The following is a 4,753-nucleotide window of genomic DNA, read 5'->3' as shown; positions in this document are numbered from 1 at the left end:
AACAAACTTCTATTTAAAATTATTACTATTGTTTTCCAAATTTGGTATCTAATATATATTTTTTAAATATTTTTCAGCGGCAATAATAGGACAGAAAATCCTACATTTATTATATCATTTTCATCATTCGGTATATTTTGAGATCACTTGATTATTTGTCATTCGCCATTTTTTTGAGATTTGTCAACCCAATGATGAATTTATACCTATTGTGTTGGAATTATATTTAAGTATTTAGTTAATTGAAATATCCACTTCTTTTGACACATGTCAATGCCTTATATTTTGTGAAGTAATCTAGGTAATTTGAGAGGATTGAGACTTTTGATTTTTAAAACCAAATTATTCTAAAATTTAGTATCAAATGGATGTAAAAGCAACATTAAATATTAATAGCAGGGGAAAAATTAAAAGAATTCGGCTCAAAATGTTTTAGGAATAACGCAAAATGCGTCATTGCTCCTTAATCTTTTTGCTAAGTAACCGGGTAATTTCATCAAAAGTGTTATTATTCGCGTCAAAAGGTGATTTGATTACTATAAACAATTCATTTGCTGAGTAACCGGATAATTTAAGCACAAATGTTATTATTCGCGTCAAAAGGTGATTTGATTGCTATAAACAATGAGTCGTGCATACAATAATAAAATTTCCCCTTAATAAGTATTGATAGCTTTGCACTCTTGAGATAATAAAGGAAGGATTAGTAACGGAAATTTTGAATTAAAATGTCAAAAAAACCTTTTACTCTGCTTTAGATTTCCAAATAGGATATGAGGCATCACACACACATACACACACACACGATGAATTAGTGGATTGATCATTTTTTAAAGATGAAAGTATTATCCGACTATAGTATGTTCCTGAGGGTAAATTTTATATATAAATAATCTTATGAGAAAATTATATTTGTTTGTGTTTTAAATTTAAAAAAATTGCATAAATATTTTTAGTTCGGAGATGTTAACACACTTAAAAATATAAGTAATTTAATGATTTTAAACTTGAATGTTGTTAATGTAACGCCCAGAAATTCGATTATTCGCTTAATCTAGACGTTTGGAGTATTTAGTGAAGTTTTCATATTTTGAGACGATTTAGTCGATATTAGTTTGGGATAGCGGATCGATATTTAATCAAGAGTTTTGATATTTTCAGTATTAGAAATATTATTGGAATAATATTTGAAGTTTTAGGAATTTTCTGAGTAATTAAGATTAGACCGGAAATATGATATTTTGGTCGAATTTGGATTGTCGGTGTTATTTTAAGAAGCGTATTTGAATTTATTAAGTTAAAAGTCGGATTTTAGTCGGAAGGTCGAAGAATAATATTAAGAATAATATTATTTACAAGTCAGAATTTATTATATTGTTGGAATATTAATAAAAGTGATATTTTGATTTAATTGGAGTTATTTATCCTATTGGGCCTAAATTGGTTTGTAGAGAATAATAGAGAAGAGTTGTTATATGCTAAGCCCAATTGAAATAATAAAATTAGGGTTTTAGAGATATGAAGTGTAGTGTTGTCATTTGGAGAAAACAAAGTTTGGAGAGAAGGAGGCAAGCCAAGAGGAACAAGCTTGAAGATGAAATTGGAGACCCATTGAGTTGCTTCATTGAATAAGGTAAGGGTGGGATTCTCTTTCTATAATGGGGCTCATGAACAATTATATGTGGGGATTGGATGTGTAGATTTATTGCTATTGCTTGTGTTAAATGTTGCTGGAAAATTGAGAATATATGAAATATCGCTTTCTCTTTATTGCTGTTGCTGTATTTGAATTAACGTCATATTTCTGGAAAAGTAGAAATTGAGCGGTTTCTATGACTACTAGTACACCAGAACAGTTTTCCAACATCCAACATTTTGTTGTTTCTATCCTAAGGTTATTTACTGCATTTGTATGCTATCACCTCTCATATAGTAAACAAATTATCCATGAAGCTAATACATATGAAATATATGATTCAAATTTCATATGCTTTTGATATTACAGGATAGAACAAGCATGTGTGTCAGTTTGCGATATAAATGCCGTGACGGCGGCAATGTATTTAACATATCATTGGCTGTTAGTTTGGAATTGAACATAGGAAAATGTACTCATGATAAATCAAATATCTTGAAGAATAGAAAATATGGATAGTAAGGATTTATGTGTTTTATATAGTAGATATAATAAAATGCAAAACAGTTATGTTTTATCGAAATAGTCGAATTAAGCGGTATATTTAGTTTTTCGGAATTTGATGAAAATTGACGTGGTAGCTAAGCTCAATTAGTACATTAACGTGGTGGTGTTAATTTGTCGGAATTGTGATATTAATCGGTCGATTAAATTAATAGTTGAATTAATTTTTTTGCCTATTTAATTGGAATAAACTTGAACATAGACTAACTATTCGGTTTATCGGTAAATTACGATATCTTGAGAATTTAACCGAGCGAATCGAATAACCGGTAAAGAATAGAATTATATCCGAATTAACCGGTTGAGTTGTGTTTTTGGTGAGTTGGAAGTGTAACCCGAAGATTCGTAAAGTCGTGAATATTAAGGATTTAACCGGAAATTAGATAACCGGTAGTGACATGTGATGTATCCGATTAATTAGAGAATATTAGGTGAATGATTTTGGTTAGTTGATAGTGGGTTAGTGATTTAATAAATCGACTAATTTATAGAGAATTATGAGACTAATGGGAATTGACTTAATGTGTTGATTTGTTGTGATATATCGAAACACGATGATGATGCTGTGATGACTTTGTTAATATTTGAAGCTATATGTTTGTCGTGATTTACCGAAGCATGGTGATATCGTGATGATTTGGTTACTATGTGACGATGAAATATTATTTGTGACGTTGACTTACCTCTAATAATTGGTAATTATCAGTGATGTAGGCGTATGCCTCGCAGTGACGTGTGATTGTGATGAGTATGTTGCATATGTCTTGTTTGTCGAGTCACATTGCATATGCATACTCTGTGATGGCCTGAAAACTATGGCAAACATGACGGCCTGAAAACTATGGCAAACATGACGGCCCAAATGGCAATTGGTGACGGGGGCTGAAGCTCCGATTGGTACCACATGCATATACATGAGTCTTGTCCCATGTGTCTTATGTGATTCATAGATTGTGATGTTTTATGACTATATCGTGATTGTATTTAGTGACTTGTTAAATGATGGAAGTATGTGAAGATGTGAATTGATGATTATATGAATAGTATGATGATATCAATATTTGTGAATGTGATTAAGTGAATATGTCTGGTGTGACTTATATGTGATGTATCGTGAAGTAGCTTGCAAAGTAAAGGGAGGAGATTTATATGTAATCGAAGTGAATATGATTTGTGGTGACTTGTTGTGAGATGTAAAGTATGTGAGATTTGTGAATTAGTGAAAGCATGAAGTGTATAGCAACTTTAATACTTGCGAGGTGATATCTATATATATTCCTGGATCCTAATATACAATTTATCATGCGCTCACTTATATGATTTGATATCTCACCCTTTTCTCTTGTTCGCCGTTGCCTTTATATTGGTAACGTGCAGGTGTTCGAGTATGAAGATTTAGTTGCTTTTTATCGAGTCGGTTGTCGCTCTGATACGTAGCACTCAGGGAGATTGATTTATGATGTTTATGATTGTTGTTATTTATTATTTTATCTAAGCTGAATAAGATGTTATTGACTTAAATATTGAGAACTATGATTCCTCCTTGTTCTAATGAAAGAAGTTGTTATGTTTTGAAAAGTATTATATGTTGAGTATTTGCTTAATTGATTAAAGAAAGTGCTATGTATCCGCTAAATGCGATGATGTGATTTATTGTTAAATGAATATGTGACGCCTCATTCGTTTGTTGAGAAATTTTGAAACTTTGATTCTTGCATATATTTGCCGGGTAGAAATGGGGTGTTACATTAGTGGTATCAGAGCAGGTCGGTCTGTCCGGCCAATGTTGTCTAATTTTTGTCTATCCCTTGGTACGCGATGAGTGTGTGAACACTGTCGGTACTTGTTTGTTTTGATTTCAGGAATTGGTTTGCCGATAAGTGGGGGAGAAGCCTTTCTTCTCGAAGGGGTTTCTGTTGTAAGAGATAGTCTGGTATGCTGTCGACAAGCGTCGGTGCGAGCGTTGTTGAGAGTTTTGGAGCCTATCTGGATTCGAAGACGACGTGAAGTTAAGAATGATTTTGAGAGACGAAATTTAGAGAGCTGCGATGTTCAACATGATGGAGGATTGTGAAGTTGTCAGTGCAAGTAACCTTTGTGTGAGATGCCGATGTTTGAGAAGTGATAGAGTAATGAAGTCACAATGGACTTTATGTTGGACTCGCATAAGTGATTGTCGGATGTAGTCGATGCATGAAGTGTTGTGAATCGCGAGTCCGAGTTGGAAACTCGAAGATGCGCATAACCTGTGAAAAGAATGGTTGTATCGGTGATATCAAAACTGGAATTTCGATGAGAGAATGCACCTCTCGAGTTATAAGGAGTTATGCTAGAGGCTGTTTGGGATATGTTTGAGTCGAAGAAAAGTGAGTTTCAGAGTAGGATCTCCGTAAGCAAGTCGCAGAAAATTCAGAATCATTATGAAACTTTAAAATTTTAAAACTTGAGTTCCGGATATCCGATTTGAGTTCCGTTTGAAGCGTCGGAAAGATAATGAGATGAATTGTGAAGTACGAGTATAGAAGTAATTTTGGAGATGGAAATACATTTGAT

Source organism: Vicia villosa, linkage group LG2 (assembly GCF_029867415.1).
Source record: "Vicia villosa cultivar HV-30 ecotype Madison, WI linkage group LG2, Vvil1.0, whole genome shotgun sequence".
Lineage (NCBI taxonomy): Eukaryota > Viridiplantae > Streptophyta > Magnoliopsida > Fabales > Fabaceae > Vicia > Vicia villosa.
Note: the sequence above shows the minus strand (reverse complement) of the source record.